Source organism: Protopterus annectens, chromosome 8.part0 (genome assembly GCF_019279795.1).
Source record: "Protopterus annectens isolate FY-2018-M chromosome 8.part0, PAN1.0, whole genome shotgun sequence".
NCBI classification, from domain to species: domain Eukaryota; kingdom Metazoa; phylum Chordata; order Ceratodontiformes; family Protopteridae; genus Protopterus; species Protopterus annectens.
The window spans coordinates 841,634,949-841,655,131 of NC_056741.1; the positions used below are offsets into that span (position 1 = coordinate 841,634,949).

Below are 20,183 nucleotides of genomic sequence, written 5' to 3' on the forward strand. Positions count from 1 at the left end.
GTTACTGGCTAAGGCTCTTGCCACTCCTATAGTGCCCTTTTTAGGCAAAGTTCAAAGAACAAAACCACCACCGTAACAGGTACAAGCATGCAAAATCTGAAGGTAATGCTACTCATGCTAGAAGTCTAAACCTCAAAATGCACTCTCTCGAGGCACTCCTAAAAATGGAGAACATAGATATCTGTGCAGTAGCTGAGACCTGGTTCAAGGCTCCAGAGAGCACCCCTGCAATACCAGGCTACAACTCTTACCACACTTTTCGGCCACCAAAGCAGGACCAAAACACTAAAGGTGGAGGAGTGTCAATATTCACCAAGGATATTCACACCACCAGGCTAGTTGCCCAACACAATGCGTCTGAAATTCTCCAGGTGCAACTAACACTAGGTAAGACTACAATCCAAACTGTAGCTTGCTACAGATCCCCCACCATACCCCAAGATTCTCACTACACATTTCTAAACATACTGGAAAATATTAAGATAGAACCAAACACCCTAATACTGGGTGATTTTAACTACCCTGCCATTAACTGGGAAAGCTACTCATGTACCAACACCTTTGCCCAACGGTTCTTGGAATTCATAAATTCCAACGCCCTGGATCAACTAATCCATAGTCCCACCAGGGGCTCCAATATCCTAGACCTGGTCATTACCAACATGGGAAATCGATGCTCCACACCTATGGTCACCTCTTCGTTAGTCACATCTGACCATAAGCTAATCACCCTTAACATCCACATCCCACCCCCACCCCCCAGTAAGGAAACCTCCATAAAAAAACTTCTCCAAAGCCAACTTCATGCTACTCAAGTCAGAAGTGACAAACTTCATGACACCCATGCAGACGGGAGCTGAAAGTTCAACTGCTGAATCCTACACTAAGGCACTGTACGAGCACATCCACTCATGCATAAATCGTGCCATCCCAAATAGACCCAAGATGCCCTCATCCAAAAAAAAAAAAAAAAGCCAATCTGGTGGTCCCCTGCCATAAACAAACTTTACGACAAAAGGAAGAAACTGTTGCAGAAAAGAGGAACATCCCAGGATGCAAAAAACTTCCTTACCAGCCTCAGTAAGAAACTGAGATCCCTCATAAAAACCTCCAAAGCTAGTTACGAAAATAAAATTGCCAAAGATTCCAAAGACAACAAGGCATTCTATAACTGTCAAGAATCTAAATGGCAATGCTCAGATCTGCTCTGAGCTAAAACAGAATGGCATTAAATATACTGATCCCAAGGATATTGCCAATATCCTGGCAGATCGATTCAGTGCCAACTTCACCCCCCTCTCACCCCCTAAATGGCTCATCTCAATACTGGAAGATTGCCAAATTCCGGTAATAACGGCCACACAGATAAAAAAAACGCACTCTCCAAAGCTAAGAATACAGCATCCATGGGACCAGATGACATCCCGGGCTGTGTACTACATGAACTACAATATGAACTGGCACCTCACCTAAGTGTCATGTTTAATCATAGCCTCACCTCAGGTTTCGTGCCCACTGAGTGCCACACAGCTACAGTTATCCCACTCCACAAGGGGGGGATCCACCTTGGATCCCGGAAACTACCGTCCCATCAGTCTGACAAGCCTTATCTGCAAGGCCATGGAGCGTATTTTCATGGAACTTGTAAACAAAGACATTGGCAACCTTCAAACATTGGAACCCACCCAGTTTGGGTTCGTGAAGGGCCGAACTTGTCTCCTGAACTTGATTGACTTCTTCGAATCAGTCTCCAGAGCCATGGACAAGGGTAAGGTGGTCCACACAGCCTATCTAGACCTTGCCAAGGCCTTTGACACCACCCCCCACTCTGGAATCATAGATAAACTTACTAAGCTAGGCATTAATCCCTATGTCACCCAATGGGTTGCTAACTGGCTTACTGATAGAACCCACACTGTAAAAGTAGCCGACTCCAAATCCAGCTCCAGACAAGTGACAAGTGGAGTACCTCTGGGTTCAGTCCTGGGACCGCTCTTGTTTGGCATCTACTTCTCTAAAGTACAGGCCAACACTAAGGGACTCTGGATAACAAAGTTTGCAGAGGACTGCAAACTGGGAGCCATTACTGAATCCCCAAATTATGTGGATACTCTACATAAGGGCCTTACAGAAACAGATGCTTGGTGCCAGAGCCATGGGCTCAAGCTCAATGCCAAGAAATGTATAGTTATCCCCTTTGGGAAAAAACATGTATCCGTGAATTACCATATAGGTGGCAGTACACTAAACACCGAAAGTTTGATAAGAGACTTACGGACACAGGTGCACAGTGATCTCACCTTAGATAACCACATTGCCACAACAGTCAGGAAATCCTATGTGGCACACCTCATCACTAAGGGCTTTTCATCCAGAAAAAAGGAGGTCATTGTCCCACTATACTCATCCCTCATTAGACCCATTATAGAATAGAATGCCCCGTTTGGTATGTACCTCTCAAGACATCTGCAACAACTAGAAAGGCCACAGAAATACCTCACTAAAAGAATCACAGGCCTAAAGCAGATGCCCTACGCAGACCGCCTTAAAAAACTCCAGCTATACTCTGTCGCATATCATCTACTCAGCGGCGATCTCTGCCTAACATACAAGGCCATGTCAAACCCAGAGCTGTTGGACATGCTACACTTAAAGAAATCCCAATCCCTCAGAGCCACACGCTCCAGGGATCTAAACCTTGTCATCAAAATAAACAAAACATGCTGGAGGGACAGGTTCCTGACCCAGAGACTCCCCAGACTCTGGAATAGATTGTCCATACATGTCAAGCAGAGTGCCTCTTTGGTCCTCTTCAAAAGGAACCTTGACGATTGGATGGGAGAAAGGAAATTCACCCCGGGGATCACGTCAGTCACCCTGCTAGACAGGGGTCCAGGGAAGTAAATAGTGTGGGAAGAAATAGCCAGGGAATTGTTATGGCTAGGCTTGTATAGGCCCTAGGGCTGATAGCCTAGTACCAACCTATGAACCCAGTCAGATTGTTTCAGCTAAGGCCAGAGAAGAAAATCTCTACAGACAACTGCTGCATCAGAAGCAAATTCAATAAAATGATCTACATACAAATAGACATACATTCAACACATATTAGACAGATAATTGATTAAAATATATAACTGGTATACATAAAGTAAGCAAACTTAACATACATAAGGAAAAGGATAAATGTTAAACTACAGAAGAGTAAAAAAATAAAAATATTGAGAACTTGAGAAGGAAAAGGGGAGATAGCAGTAAACAGGCTGTTATTAGACATTCTTTCAGTACACAGATAATGTGAATGTGCAATTTTAAGCAGATTAACAGGGTTGTTTAAAGGTTATGAGAAAAATATACCCTGTTGCTGCATGCAAATAGTCAGCTACTAAGTTTTGCTTTAAAGATGTTCAGTTGTCTCTATGTTTTAACCAAAGTGGAAGAGCATTCCAAAGCAAGTTTTATCTTGTAAAGATGCTGGTTTTATGAACTGATGACGCATAGAGTGAGAGAATGAGATATGAAGACGCAACAGTTTTCTAGATGTGTTGGTGGCATAAGTTTTTTCTTAGTTGAGTGCACCAAGTTTCTGATGGGTTTTCTTTACGACTTGCAAGTTGTGACTGAAGTTGCTCGGGTTGTTGGATGTTTGCCTTTGGCCTAAGAGCAGTTTTTTAGGAAAAGTAATAACTTAATCCAAAATGCAAAGAAAACCAAATTATCAGCTGAGAGCCATGATTTAATGGATTGTGTAATTTTCAGCAGTTGTTAAAAACACAAGCTGAGCAGATAAGTGGAGTCAACAACAGCAGGAGCTTTACTAATACACACTGACAAACAAAAATTATACAAATATTCAGTAAGGAAAACTGGAGCAATATTCTTAAATTAAGAGTCCTTAGTGAATCATACAATACTTCCAACGTTGTTAAGCTACGGCTGGATACCAATGAAGTCATACAGCAGTTCAAAAAAAATAAATAACCAACAGAATTCAAATTACTCAGTAAATTAGCTCATCACTAATAATTGTAAATGAACCTTAAACAAATCAGGTTTGGATCAACAAAAAAATGTAAACATAAATATTTTACCATTTATCAACACCCTAGATACTCCCACCACATACTAAACAAAAATAAGAGCGGCAGTTAAAATTCTCTATTCATATAAAACCATTGATAAAAATGTTAACCCAACTACCCTACAAAACAGCTAACTTACTGAGGCTAGAAAAGGACAAGGGCAATAAAATGTGCTCCTTCCTCAGCTAGAAAACGAAAGCCTCATTATTGGGTTGCCAACTCCTCTAAAATACTCTCCACTAATTAAAAATTAAATAAATAACACATAGTAAATGTATGGATTTACACAACTTGGCCGTGACACAGAACACATCTAAGAAACTCCAGCCTTTTAGCTTCTCCCATTGGGGTCACCACAGCAGAGCACCAGTCTGCAGACTGATTGGCATTGGAGTTTTTACGTTACCGAGTTACCAGCCTGGTGCCAGACCTTCAGAGAAGGCAACCTCTAAGAAACTCCAAGTAAGTAAATTGGCTACCTCTAACTGCAGAGCCATATTCAAACTTCTACACGAATATTATCCAGTTAGTTAACAAAACTTTCTTAATATGTAAGATTTCTATTTTACAAACTAGGAAGGCATCCAGGATGATGAAACTCCCATTTAAATTAGTTATCAGTAAAAACATGGTGACAATAACGTCAATAAGATGGGATAGCATACTTAAAAATAAAGAAAACTGTACTAAAACAATTTTCACAGAACTTTTTAAAGTCATCCTAACTTTGTAAATAATCGCCACCCCATGCATGGTCATCTAATAAATACAATATGCAAATGTTAGTATTTGTAAAAAAAAAAAAAAAAAAAAAAAAAAAAGTGCACGGTGTCACCACACACCATAGAAGTGAAACGTCTGTAAGGAATTGAAGGGGATGATACTGTACCACATACACACACACCATACAGTGTACAAATACTGATTCAATCTCGGATACAAGTACAAAATGTATACATGTTATAAATTTCCCTAATACAATCGTATAGTCTGGATACGAAATAAAATCATCAAATGCCTACAAAAACACGTTTCTCTTAAATCTGGCTGGGCTTGCGATGGTGGTTTCCTTTAACATAATAAGTCCATTTGCCTAGAAAGCATAAAATGAAAGGTAGTCTTTTAGCTGGCTTGCATCACCCTTATTTCCTTAGTAATCCTTTTATGATGTTATGGAGCACAGGCAGTTAACATAGCTTTCTAGTTGGAGACGTGAATTTGCTTAGTGCCCAACTACAAAGAAAGGACCATCCCCATGATGAAATTTGGCTGGAAGTACCTAGTACACCTTCCAAATCCTAGTGTTTTAACACTTGCAATATGCCAACTTTCTTAGAAATATTCTGTTGTCTGCAGACCTTGTAACACTTCCTTTAGAGAAATATTGCATTTAGGGGTTACCATTCAGTAGCCACTATTTTGTGATTAATCTCATGTTTTTGTTTTGAATTATTTTGTAACAATGTTGCTTATCATACAGTCTATTAGTTTTTACTGTGTGTGGCTTCAGGAGTTCTCTCATACTGTAAAGGGTCAAGATGTTCCTTCAGAGAACAAAAATATTTACATGCCTAAAACTTTCATGTGTGCGGACTGGGGATTAAGAAATCCTAGAAAATCTATACAAAGAAAATCCATTGCAAGGCAAAGAGGCATATTTGCTTGCTCCTTTACTGTTCTCAAAATGGAATCTGAAGTGCATATTCTACATAAGTGACACAGATTATGTGGTTGAGATTTTGGATTTGCTACTATATGCAGTATATCACAACTAAAATGATGCATGCAAATGTTGTGTCTTTCAGCTTTTCCCGGTTAGGCTGAACTCCAGTCCGCTAATGAAGGTAGTTGATTTTTTTACATGCCGAGTTACCAGCCCTGATGCACAACCTTCAATGAAGGCACGCCTATTCACACATGTCTCCACGGAGAAGACGATCTAGCTGAGAATGAACCGGACAGCGTCTTACTGTGAGGCGACAACGCTACCACAGCACCACCACTGAGGGTAAAATGATGCATACAAATAACAGTAAGAAATTCTGAAATGTAACATTCTACATGAACTGAGATAGTTGCTTTACATTCATTTTTACCCATTTTATTATTGAAACAACCAGTAATTTCAGAACGAATGTATCCTGCCACCACTGCAAACAGAATATGGAAAACCACCACTGCAAAAACAGAATGTGGAAAAACACAACCAGAGAGAGACAGTGTACTTTCTTAAAAGATAGCAGTCCCCAACAATACTTCACAACAGTGAGATTAATGTAGCCAAAGGTCCAATTTTCTCTACTTAGTTTCTTTGGGTGTGCAGTAAAAGAAAATATATGCTAGACAAATGTTCTTTTATTTGTGTCCCTATTTCATTACTTTAGGTGTCCTAGACAGCAAAACTTAAGTTGGAGTGGTGGGTGTTTGTGCCTTTTACAAGAATATTGTGCAACTTGTGAGTAGGGCTGGTTTCAACTATGGCTTTCAGCAAACTTAACAAATGTAAAAGCGTAATCAATGTAATTTATAACCAAAAGTTCAGATGCATCATAGTATAATCAGTCTCCTTTTTATATATACTGCAAATATACTTTGTAAATATTTGCTAATTTAATACCTTTTTATAGTTCTCTGCATAGGGTGCTCTAAATATTTATTTTACCTCTCAACTCTCCAGATTTTTACAGAATGTCCAGATTTTGCCTCATACGTTTGGTCTGTTTCTCTTTTTTTGGCAACTCACTGAGGACTGAAGTTAGTAAATAATGACGCATTTCAGTTTCAGACTTCAAAGCCTTCAGAAATGCATGTTAAGGCAAATCCTGTTATTCTAGCAATGTTCTAAGTTTATCCATAATACAAAGTAAATAGTCCAATCCTGTTACCCGCTTCGAAAGATCCGGATAGGTTTTTACTTCTGATGTTCTGCCCTACTCTAAATCTTGCAACCTTTTGTAGGGCAGAACATCGAAAGTAAAAACATATGCGGATCATTCAGAGCAGGTAACATTTGCTGTTCATTACAGAGGTCATCTCCAGAGTTTTGAAAGTAAGTGAGTATGTGCGTGTGTAACAGGATCTCGTGAGTTTTGAAACTGATTGGGTGTGTGCATTTAAAAGAATCGGACTACCATTTACTGTGTATTATGGAGGGTCATCTCCAGAGTTCATTAAGATACTTCATTCCACCTAGTGTCCACTTGCTCTTCACTCTCACTGTGTGGGATCGGTCGCTCCCTCTTCAGTGTGTGTGACAGAGAGGTCACTCACTCACTCGGCTCTAACTGTTCATTCTGTGTGTTTGAAAAACTGAAGTAGAAGTATGGAACAAACTCCACCCTTAAGGGTTGAGTTAGACTTGCACACTTCCGATTCACATTTCCATTACACTCCGTGCTCTTACAGACAGTCTCAGAAGTTTCACTAAAGAAAAAGGTAACGATATATACAAAAATCAAGCCGACAATAATCATTACTCAAACACCGAATAGGATTACATCATAAATACTGACGAATTATGCAGTACTTATACAAAACTAATACACTGAATACTCCTGATAAGGTTAAGGAATGCTGTTTCACTGCATGGAGTGCCACGATCATGCTGCAAAATCAGAAAAACATAAAACTTGTTACGTGCTGTCCTTACTTGCTGTCTATGCAACAGCACTCACTAAGTGCTTTAACGGCTTTCAAAGCCAATGAAGCACTTCTCCCTTTTTTTGGTAACAAGTAGTACATGGAGTAGATCACTCCTTGTAGTGCATGGAGTTTTAGGATCAGGTCTCATTGATCATAACCAGCTGTGTGTTCTGCACTTAAAAGCCAGGATTCACCTCTCAAGCTTCACTCAAGATGAATTTCTCGAACACATAAGGTGGATATGATCAGAGACCCAATCATAACACTATGTATTAGGTTCATAGGTAGGTACTAGGCTATCTGCCCGCGGGCATTTTTAAGCCTAGCCAGAGTGTGTCAGCTTTCGCCACCCCATTGATTAATTAACTGACGCTCTGTCAAGCAGAGCCAATGAAGTGATTCCAGGGGTGTATTTTCTGTTACACGTCCACTCGTCAAGGCTTCTCTTGAAGTATGTTAGTGAGGGGCTCTGCCTAATGTAGTTAGGAATTTTGTTCCAAAGCATGGAGAGTCTCTGTGACAGGAAGCTATCCCTCCAGCATGTTCTATTTATTGTTGTAGCAAGGTTTAGCTAACTAGAGTGCATTGCTCACAGTGACTTAATTTCTTTAGGTGGAGCATGTCCCATCAATTCTGAGTTGGACATTGCTTTGCAAGTCAGGCAGAGATCACCTCTGAATAAGTGATATGCCACTGAGTACAGCCAGAGTTTTCAGTCGGGCTGCATAGGACATATGTTTGAGGCCAGTAATCCTCTTGGTGAGGTGCTTTTGTGGTCTTTCCAGCTGTTGGAAGTGTCTTGTGAGGTACATCCCAAATGGGGCATTATACTCTATGATGGGTCTGATGAGTGACAAGTAGAGGGGCACTATAACCTCTATTTCTAGATGCGAACCCCTTAGTAATTAGATGGGCCACATAAAAGGATTTCCTAACTACATTGGCAATATGACTGTCAAAGGAGAGATTACCATCTACTTGGGTCCCCAGATCTCTTATTACCTCTTCTGTGTTAAGGGGCCTGCTGCCTACGTGGTAATTCATGGGTGTTTTGTTTTTCCCAAATGGGATAACTATGCATTTTTTGGCATTTAGCTTGAGGCCATGACTGACACCAGGTGTCTGTCTCAGTAAGACCTTTTTGAAGGATGTCTGTGTCAGCCAGACGGTCAATTATGGCTCCCAGTTTGCAGTCATCGGTGAACTTGGTTAGCCATAGTTCTCCTGTGTTTGCCTGTACTTCTGAGAAATATATGCCGAACAGTAGGGGTCCCACAACCAAGCCTTGCGGGACACCACTTGTGACTGGTTTAGTCTCGGACCTGGAGCCTGCAATTCTTACCGTGTAAGCTCTGTCTGTAAGCCAGTTGGCAACCCATCTTGTGACATAGGGGTTTATATTCAGGCTGGTGAGTTTTTCTATAATACCCGAGTGAGAAATGGTGTCGAACGCCTTGGCGAGATCAAGGTAGGCTGTGTGAACCACCTTTCCCTTGTCTATGGCCTTGGTGACTGTCTCGAAGAAGTCAACCAGGTTTAGTAGGCATGATCTGCCCTTAAAGCCAAACTAGGTCAGGTCAAGTGTTTGGAGGTTCCCAATGTCTTTGTTAAGGAGTTCCATGATAATGCGTTCCATAGCCTTGCAGACCAGGCTAGTCATGCTTATGGGGTGACAGTTAACAGGGTCAGTTGTGGCCCTCCTTTGTGGAGCGGAATAACCATTGCTGTGCGCCATTCTATGGGCACGTAACCTGTGGAGAAGCTGAACAGCGTGTTTAGGTGGGGGGTTAGTTCGTTCAAGACGCAGCCTGGGACACCATGTGGCCCCATTGAAGCTGTGTTTTCGGCTTTTGAAAGGGCTGTTTTCACCTGTGCTTCTGTGATTGCCGGAACACTACACCTTCCCGGTATTGTTGTGGGCCCTTTTGAAGGTGAGAGGGAGGTGAAGTTTGCACTGAATCTATCTGCCAGGATGTTGGCAATATCAGTAGGTTCAGTATACTTTGTGCTATTTTGCACTAGCTCAGAGCATACCTGCGAGTAGCCACTTAGATTCTTGACATAGCTAAAGAAGGCTTTGTGGTTATCTTTCGAATCCTTGGCTATTTTTCTTTTGAAGTTAGAATCATCCAAGGCTATGAGGGACCTTAGTTTCTTACTGTCTCACATTTCTGAAAAATACAACTTCTGCTGACCAGATTCTCTCTCTCAGATTTACAGGCAAGTACAAAGGCTAGTTGCCCTTGCGGGCCATTTTTACACTTGAATTATCCTATCCCATGGTGATTATACATCACTCCTAATGAGACTACGTGGAATCGTATCACATATAATTTGAGGGAACCCATTCCATGGGATAAAGCATGTAGAAGACATCTGTCTATTAAGAGCACAGCACAGTGTATTGGCCTGGGGTACAGTTTCCATTTCCCACCCATACAGCCAAGTTTCTCTTGAAAATGGACAGGGATAAACTTTGTTTTATGTGGATAGGAAGTTTGTTCCAGAGCAACGATATCCTCATGAAGATATACCTGTCACTCCAAACTGTTCTGCTGACATCACAGAAGAGGTTTACATCCCTAGACAGTGTGATACCATAGGACTTGCTGATGTGCAGTAAATCCATCAGTAATGAGTTGGAGGATGCCTTGTATACCAGGCACAATTTACCTCATAGCAGTCTGAAGGATACCGCATAGTTAACGACTGAGTAAGTCCATGTATGTCATGTTGTTTAGGGCTGGAACTCTTACTGTTTTCATCATGTATCTCTTTGTGCATTCCAGTTGTAACGTGTCTGGACGAATAAATGCAAAACAGTATTTATATTCAATGTTTGGCCTAAAGGGGGATGATGTCAGATACAAGCACAATCCCTTTCTTTACTAGCCGTGCAAATTCAGAAGGGCTTTCTTACAACAATGGATATGTCAGTCAAATGCACAATCCCTTTCTTTACAAGACGCGCAATGCAGAAGGGCTTTCTCAGTCAAATGCTAGGTCACTGCTCACATAAGTTCCCAAACTGGGTCAACTCTTAAGGGTCTACCGTCAATGTGGTAGTTACCTGGGGTACACGAATTCCCAAAAGTATACATTTGTCATTTGGGTCCACGATTTTTGCACCAGTTATTTATTTATAACAACCTTTCCTGCTGGATGGTAAAGTCATTTGGGGGTTCAATGACTGCTCCTAGATTACAGTCATCTCCAAACTTAGTCGGCTAACACACTTTTGTATTGGCTTTTACTTCAGAAAAGTAAAATGTCAAACTCTCCATAGCTCTCAACCAATCTGGGGCAAATCCAGAAAACAAAACAAACAAAAAAAAACATGGACACATGAAATGTTTGTACTAGCAACATTAGACATTTACAGAAGAAAAACAGAGAGACAAAATATTAGTACTATAACCTCAGACATCAAGAGAATTCGAACGGATATAGAACTCTTGAAATAATAAATAAAAGAACTCTAATTATTGTTCCCAAGTGCAACTCGCCACCTTACCGCTGAAAGTCATAAGTTTTCTGAAGGAATTAAAAGGATCAGAACTAAAATTTGAATAATAAGGGAGCTGTCAATGTGTATGTTGCTCTCCCGTGTTTCAAGATGCTGGTTTACGGCCATAAAAACTACAATAATATTTCACTGCATATACCACACGATTACACGTTTGGGACTCGCTGTACAACTATTCCACCACGTCACTCCAAGTATACATTACTTTGAATTTGTGCTACTCAACTTCAGTATACTATCTGCCCATTTCTCTATGGTGGTCGTTACACGTCCTAGGACGACTTCACTCTGCAAGATTATGTTTACTTCACAAACACAACGTGCAAAATAGGATTCTTATTTGTAAGAGAGAAACTGGTGAGGCTTAAATGGCATGCAGCAGCAGCAGCAAGCCTAGAGCTTGTATAAACATAATTAAAAAAAAAAACGTACACATAAGACGTGCAACTAGAAAGGGCGTCAAGCAAGCTGGTGCGCCCCCCCCCCCCCCAAAAAAAAAAAAAAAACTCAATAGAACCTTCAATGCAGTGGGTAAAAATTAACACCTCCATCAGTTAAAACAAATTTGTTTTATCACTCCTATAGCAAGACGGGTAGCTCCTCCCAAGTGCGAGTCGTGGAAAAACGTAAATATCAACTAATTCTGGATTACAACACAACGTTTCACTTTCACACTATTAAACGAAGTAGGTAATAAGAAAGGTTTATACACCAAACTCGTGTGTTAAACGTAATCCCCTAAACCCATACTCACACAATACAATTTAACGTTAGAGATCGTAAGTGCAGTACCAAAATAAATTACCTACACAAAATATGTTACTAAATAAGACCGCTGTACTCCCAACAATCCCAGACAACCATGTGACAGGACAGAAAAGGTTCAATTAACTACATCTTACAGCACTTCACGATGCGGGAACGCCCACTATTATTTTAACACACGTTTCTATTTCCACCAGGGTTATAAAGCAATACTATTGTCACAAAAATGTAGCACAACTTTTACATCTTGCCAGCAGACCAAACATACTTATTAAAATACTTCGGCAACTTCAAAAGAAAACTAAATTCGAACTACAAAGTTACTACATGCGTTCTGAGTTGGTTACAGAAACTTCTTAAACAAACTGTACAACTGGACCCTTCAACTTGGCAAAAACTACCAACATATTTACTAAAAAATAAAGCAATGTCATACAATTAAAAATATATAACTTCGTCAAGCCTCTAGACTACGCAGGCACGCGCCAAATAAAAGCGCCAGACAGACCTCGGTTTGAAGCGTGAAAAAGAACACGCTCCCTGAGGATTGCGACTTGGAAAAAGGGCGTAGTCACTAACTAGTAGTGGAAACTACATGGGCAGAAATTAAAAAAAAAACTTGCATGTAGAGGTCTAATCACAAAAAACATATAAAAGAAATAAACAGCACTAGAGACAGAACGTTACATTATCAGACTCAGCAAGAACGAATCACCCATTTACCCTCCCCTATCACAAAAGCATTCTATCGATTAGTTAAAAATAAGGCCCTATCGCTCACCGTATGAAGTTGGATTGCTGAACTTGAGAGTAGGAAGTGAGGCTGTCGGGCACTGCGGTCCAATGAATTACACATACTAAGAACATGTGATTTCCCGTGGCTGTACTCACAAAAACTGTAGTGCCATCCAGCGAGCAGACGGGAGAAACAAACTCAAGAGGTAGAAAAATAAATTCATTTCTCAAGGGGAATAAAGAGGGAGAGTAACTAACGGAAAATAAGTATTTCGCTTTTCTCTGGTTTGTGCAGCATTGGTTTCATATCAGGGCTGTGCCCACTGTTAAAACGTGTTGTGCCATCTTTGTTAGGGCAGGTGTGAGATTTTGGCCAAGAAAGAACACACTACAACGTTCACGACTACCAAAACATTTTCTTACCATAATCCATACTTATAAATGAAAATTGGTGGAATAACAAATTTTGCATGAGCATTAAGTTTCTGAAGGGCATGTCAAAACACTGTCAGTAACGGACTGCAGCCGTAACCTCAGACAAATGTCAGTAACGGATGCAGCCGTTACTGTTTGCATTTTAAGTTTTTATTAACAAATACAACGAGAATGCCATTCACCGCAGTCCAAACTCTCCCCTAGATCCTTTGTACAGCAACTTATGTTTGCCATTGTATCACCTACTCGGTTGACTGTTTCAGCCGGAGTTTGTTGCTGCTTCAGTATTTGATTAGAGATGCTTGGAAGTCTGTAGTTCAGTGATTTGTGCAAGGGTCAAAGCGACCCAAGGTTTCAGCTTGATTTATTCGACTAATATTTTTAAGATACAGTGACAGTGTCCTTCATATATAAGCTTTATATATCAGTGTTTTGTAGGTAAAGTTGCATAATACTGAAGAGCTGTATAAGTTATGATTTTGTCCAAGTGATACCTGCCCTAGGTAATGTGTTGAAGGATCATTTAAAATAGTAAGGCTGCAATAGAAAGGGCACGGCACTGCCCAATGTTTTTGTATCAGTTTCTGTACTTGTGCTATCTTCAGATAATTGTGTGAATTCTGCTGTTATAAAGTTCTCTTGCAAACTGTTGTGACACATCATTGTGTTCAAGTGTGAGATAAATATTCTTATGTTAAGTAGAGATTTAGTAATGCATCCAACTTTCCTCTGAATAGGTAATGTATTCATTTTTGGAATTGGGAAGCTTCTAAAATGATGCATTAACATGGGTTAGTTTACTTTTAAGTAGCAGCTCATTAATAGCTCAGAGCCTTAGTCCTCCTTTTTTTTTCTTTCAAAAAATTTCTTACTGTAGTGCCAGCATGTGATACAATTTCACATTTGGCTTGGCATACTAGATAAAATATAGGGTTCAAGGCTGTATTTGCTTGTAATGGGTTGGTAAGGGTTTGATTGATTATTGGGAAAACATTGTGCTTAGTATACCACAGGGACAGAAAATAATACTTATGGAAAACCTAAGCAGTTGAGTTTTGCATACCACAGTGACAGAACATAATTTCCACATAGCTTCGAAATTGTTTGCTAGTTATTTCACGCAGCACATATAGTGCAATAGCTACATACTCGAGAAGCATCAGCATTTGTGATCTCTTATTTGTTATGACATCTTTATAGGTTTTTTGCCATTAATTAGATTCTACTTTTATAATTATTATTATAATACTGGATTGTTGGGCGGCCACGTTGGTGCAGTGGTTAGCGTTGTCGCCTCACAGCAAGAGGTTCTCCGGTTCGATTCTCGGCTGGGGTGCCTTCTGTACGGAGTCTGCATGTCCTCCCTGTGGTCGCGTGGGTTTCCTCTGGGTGCTCCGGTTTCCTCCCACATCTCAAAGACAATGCTGTAGGTGGATTGGACACTCTAAATTGACCCTAGGTGTGAGTGTGGGCGTGTGTGTGCCTTCTGTGGAAGGTTGGGCGCCGGGCTGGCAGCTTGACACCGTAAAACTCCACTGCCAGTCATGAGCGGACAGATGATCCGCTGTGGCGACCCCTAACCGGGAAAAGCCGAAAGAAGAAGATAATACTGGATTGTTCTGCTGTAAGGTGTTTCTGGCAAAGGAAGCTTACAAAGTATTACTGATTAAATGTGAAAACAGCTGTTTCTGACCCAAAAGCCACTGATGATTACATGTTCTTTATTGAAGCACGTTTTGCAGCTCTGAATACTACAGTACAATATATGCTGCTCTGGAAACAATGTATGCATGATGTCACGGGCAAATCTGCATTCTGTATCAATCATGGCTCATTTGCATACTGAAACTCCTGCCTCTGCTTTGTCAATCATGCTGCCCACTCCCACACCTGCACAAACCGAAAGGCGGGGTTCTTATCTTCAGTATAACTGCGATTAGAACGGAAATCACAGGGATTTTTGTGTCGAGGTCAGTAGATCTGATGTTGTTAATCTTCACCTAATCCTTGACGGTGGGTATGGTTCTGAATCCTCGAAACCAACTCGGCCGTTATTTTCCAGCTCATGCTCTCCAAACTCTTGAGCCTGGGACTACCCATAATGCTCCTTACAGAGATTACCTCACATCTTCTTTGCCGTGTCACAGACCAGATGTGCCTTCACTATCTCTCGAGCCTTGGTGAAGTTTGTAAGTTATAAAACTATTTTATAAAACTTTTTTCTTGTATATCTTTTTAGTAGTTAATTTTATCTACTTCTCTAAGCTACCCACTCCTCTTTTATTGTTTTCTTTTCTTATTATTGTTGGTGACTTCTCTTTACCATTTAGGTATTCCTTTTACCTTTGTTGGTATATTTCTTTCTAAAAAAAAAAGTAATCTCTCTTTGTCTTTGAATATATCTGACAAGAGACTAGAGACTATTTCCCATGAAACCTAAGGGCTCTTCAGGTTTCAAAAGATGTAACAAGTGTGAAGGAAAAATGCCCAATTCATATGGCCATACCTTGTGTGTGTATTGCTTGGGCGTAATTCATTTACAAGAGAATTGTGCTATTTTTCATGGTTTTTCCTCCCGTACCTTAATAGAAAGGAAAAATAAGCTTTTTTTGAAAGGCTTATTAAAATCTCCTTTCAATGAGGCCATTTCTGGATTAAAAGAGAAAACTGTGGAAGCGGAACTTCTTCACACAGTTCAAAAAAGAGGCCTTATTCGGTTCCGAGCTCCTCGGAACCGATGAGAAAAATTTCTAAAACTGCCTTGGCTCCGAAAACGTCTTGGGCACCAGGAGAGTTGTCGGTGCCTAGCAAGACACTTTTGCAACATTCTGATGCTTCGGCCTCAGCTCCATCTGAGCCGTTGGTACCTAGGACTTTAGAATTGCCTAGTGCACCGAGAACTGTGTATTCTCCTTCTTTGAACCCTTTTAGGGACACCCCTTTCGTGGAAGTCAGGCGGTCCAGATCTCCTTCCACAGTTTCGGTGAGGTCTACTAAAAGTTTATCTGAACAGGACATTATCAGGTTAGTGGACCAGCTCCTAGTGGCAAGAGGATTAACTTCGATTCAGAGCCAAGCCGGCATCGAAACTGCTCATTCCACTCCTACTTACACTCCTCCTACAACTCTTCCTGAGCCCTTGGAGTCCTCTGTTCCAACAGCCCCGGCTCCGACTGAGTCGATTCCGACAGCTTTCCAGTCTTTGGTTCCAACAACAGTTTTGAGTTTTTCCAGAACTTCTGCACAGGAGGACTCCCGCGGTTGGGACACGATGGTCGGTTATGGGATGCATAATACCTTTTCGGCTCCATCTGAGCCTTCAATGCCTCTCGGAGCATTGAACCTTGTAGTTCGGACTCAGGCTCCAGGTGCGGAGGTGGTCTCCTCTGTGTGGGGTGTGACCCCCGGTTCTGAAGCAGTCCTTTTCGGTTCCAGGCTCCCATCCCTCTATGGGGGGGGCCTGCCTTCCATGTCATGGAGAAGGTACTATCCCTTAGGGATTTTCAGTCGTTGCCTTCCCTTTCGGGGCAAATATCTTCCCCTTCCTCTAGGCCAGAGCTGCCATTGACCTCATTCCCTGGACAGAGGGTGAAAAAGCCATAGGTAACTCCCACCCTGGTGGTTACCTCTTCAGATACTTCTCCAGAACTTCCTCGTGAAGTCCCTGTGAAGAGGAAGTGCAGGAGGAGTCACCTCGACTCCCAAGAAGAGTCTTACACTGAGGATACTGACTTCAGTGAAGGTGAATGTTTCCCAAAGTCAACCCGTGAAGATGTTTCCTTCGCTGACATCCTTGAAATACTGAAACAGAGGGGTGACTGGTCATCCACACAACCTTCAACAGAGGCGTCAGTATACCTGGAGGCTTTTCATGCCCAACTCTCCACTTCCTGGATTTCTCCGCCCGCTGATGAACTTGTTAAATTGATAGCTCAGTGGGCTTGAAAGATACCTGATGCCATAGAGCATATTCAGAAAACACCTGACCGTATTTTGTCTGCACCAAAGGAAGAACCACATCAATCCAAAGGGGAATCCCTGTTGATGCCGTGGTGGTAGCGGTAGCCACCAAAAAAGAACTCGCAGAAGAAAGTCAAACTATCCATCCTCCTCTAGGACATTGGATAGATTCAGGAAGCGTGTTTATGCTTCAATGATCTTTGCGTTAAGGTCGTTGAACTACATGGCACATTTTACTAGGTTACAAAGAGACTTGATTAAGGAACTTTCTAACACTCTGGCAGGAGCAGTTGCTGTGGAGGCTCAGGATAAAGTCTCCTCCCAGCTTGCAACCCTTGAATCCATTTCCATTTCGTCCATGAGGCTCATAGCACATGCAGCCAAAAGGACATCCCATCCAGAGCAGCAGGTTCAGGCATAGTCATCAGACAGCATTCCTGGATGCACTTACGTGACTTCGCAGATCCATTCAAAGCATCATTCATCAATGCACCTTTTGACAGCTCTACTCTGCTTTGGCCCAAAAGCTAAAGAAACTCTGACCAAAAGTGAGCAAGATGGCAAGACCTTATCTGCCATGGGCATACGTTTCTCTACTCCTCAGCGACCCTACTCAAGGATTCAGAGGAGTGGGAGACTATGGTTCAAGAAATCCAAAGGGCCTTTCTGTGACTCACGTGGTAAAGATTTTCCTCGGGGCAGAGGAGGAAACAATGGAAGACGCCGTTGTAGGTGCTGGAATGGACCGCAAAATCAAGGGTCCAGGAAATCTTTCTCTGGTACTCCCTATCAGCATTCTTGAAGGGGTGCCTGATTGTCTTCCTCTGGAGGCAGTCAGGGGGTGATTATCCCTGCACCTACCCGTCGGGCAAGTAATAACGTTGGACAAATGGGTGCTCAGAATTATATCCAGAGGCTACCAAATCCTCTTGTTTACGAACCCCAAACCTCAGAAAAAAACTGCCAGATGTTTCATCCAATCAAAGGGAAGCAGCAGCTTTAGAAATCCAAAAGCTGCTAGACGAAAGAGTCATCCAAAAAGTCCCACCAGACCAGATAGGATCCGGGGTTTACTCATGATTCCTTTTAGTGCCCAAAAAAACAGGGGACTGGAGACCAACTTTGGATCTCAGTCGATTCAACAAATCAGTCCACAAACCAAATTCCGAATGGTCTCGGTACAAACCATACTTCCTTTCTTGGAAAAAGGTGACTGGATGTGCTTGATAGACCTCAAGGATGATTATTACCACATAAAGATGGAGAAAAGCCCCAGGAGTGTTCTACCCTTCTGGCTAGGGGCCAGTCATTTCCAGTTCAGGGCACTGCCCTTTGGACTCACCACAGCCCCCAGGCTGTTTATCAAATGCATGGCAGTAGTTGCAGCTCATCTCAGACTGCAAGGTTTTTAAGTATTCCAATATCTCGACGACTGGCTCCTCACTGCTACCACCAGGCATCACTTGGAAAGAGCGAGAGACTATACCCTGCATGTTTGTACTTTTCTGGGTATTTCAGTTTCAGTAAATCTCAGAAAATCCCAGCTGCAAACACACACAATGTCTGGATTTCATAGGGGCGCAACTGAACACTGTCTCAGGAATAGCGTCTCTCCCTCCAGAAAGACTTCTAAGCATCAGGGCTCTGGTGAGACAGATTATGCAAAACTACAGAGTCCCAGCAAGATTAATTCTTCAGACCTTGGTTTCAGTGGCTGCCACAATCACTCTGGTTCCCCTTGCAAGATTCCACATGCGAATACTACAATGGTTACTAACAACACAGATGTCTCTAGCTCATCAACCAATGTCTTACCAAATTCTTGTAACCAATCTCTGCAAACATGACTTCAAATGGTGGCTCCATTCAGATCAGATTCTCCTGGGATGGCCCTTCACTCTACCTCAACCCCAAGTCATGGTGACCACGGATGCTTCCCAGATGGGGGGGGGGGCATTATCTGGGGAAGACAGTTCAAGGCACATGGTCCCAACTGGAGGCCAACCTGCACATCAGTGTTCTAGAGATGAGGGCAGTGCTATTAGCATTGCAAGCATTCCAGGATTCCTTCCTCTAGGAACAGTGGCTTTTCAAACAGACAACATGGCAGTGGTCTGGTACATCAATAAACAAGGGGGAACCAAGTCATATCCACTATGTCGAGAGGCACTCAGAGTGTGGAAATGGACAATTTATTCCAACCACTTTCTCATAGCAATGCACATAACGGGAAGTTCAAATGTGACAGCAGACAAATTGAGCAGGACTATTCTCCTGCCTCACGAGTGGTCCCTGAACCCAGATTGCGCCAGCCTTGCTGCAACCTTTTTGCTTCTCACCTAAACAACAAATGCAGAAGTTACTTTGCCCTAATCCATCCACCAGGGGAGTCACCCAGGGACGCTTTTCTACACAATTGGCCTCCCGGTCTGTTATATGCCTTTCCACAGATTCCGTTAATCTCTCATTTTCTGAAGAAAGCAAAAATAACAAAGAATACCATAATTCTCATTGCCCCATTCTGGCCTCGTCAAGTCTGGTTCCCCTTCCTTTGGCCTCGTCTTCTACAGGAACCATGGACTCTGGATCCGACTCCAGACCTGCTAACTCATCCAGAAGGCATGGTTCACCCAAACTTGCAGTACCTGAAACTGACGGTGTGGTTCCTCCAATTCCCATGATTGCCAGGCAGGGTCCTCTGTTCTCACCAGTTCAACATATTGTTCTTGCACATCACAAACCTACAACTAGAAAACTTTACTTGAGCAAATGGAAAAGATTTACCATATGGGATTTTAAATAAGAGACTTGATCCCTTCAATGCCCCTACTGAATCCATATTAGACTTCTTGAATACTTTCTGAGTCTGGTTCCTCCTCTTCCACTTTAAAAGTTCAGTTGGCTGCAATCTCTAATTTTCATACTAATCACAATAACGTCCCATAAGCTTTCCAAAGCCTTCCTGAAAGGATTGTCTTTACTAAGGCCTCTTTTTAAAGATCCGTTTCTTCCATGGAATTTGACTACAGTTCTACAAACAT

The 20,183-nt window shown here is 41.9% G+C and overlaps 2 protein-coding genes across 3 annotated transcripts in view; one reads left to right on the forward strand and one right to left on the reverse strand.

Annotated features, from left to right (window-relative positions):
* Window positions 1–12,848, reverse strand: part of EMD (emerin) — a 1,082,425-nt gene extending 1,069,577 nt beyond the window's left edge. The window contains exon 1 of one of the 2 annotated variants that reach the window (XM_044080328.1): window positions 12,794–12,848. The gene's annotated coding sequence lies outside the window, so the exon portion shown is untranslated. Of the gene's footprint in view, window positions 1–12,520; window positions 12,774–12,793 lie in introns of those variants that run through there. The other variant, XM_044080330.1, reaches the window with a different exon arrangement.
* Window positions 12,849–12,883: 35 nt separating this feature from the next.
* Window positions 12,884–20,183, forward strand: part of LOC122809098 — a 1,918,481-nt gene continuing 1,911,181 nt past the window's right edge. Inside the window, exon 1 of the mRNA XM_044080326.1 lies at window positions 12,884–12,953. The gene's annotated coding sequence lies outside the window, so the exon portion shown is untranslated. The remainder of the gene's footprint in view (window positions 12,954–20,183) is intronic.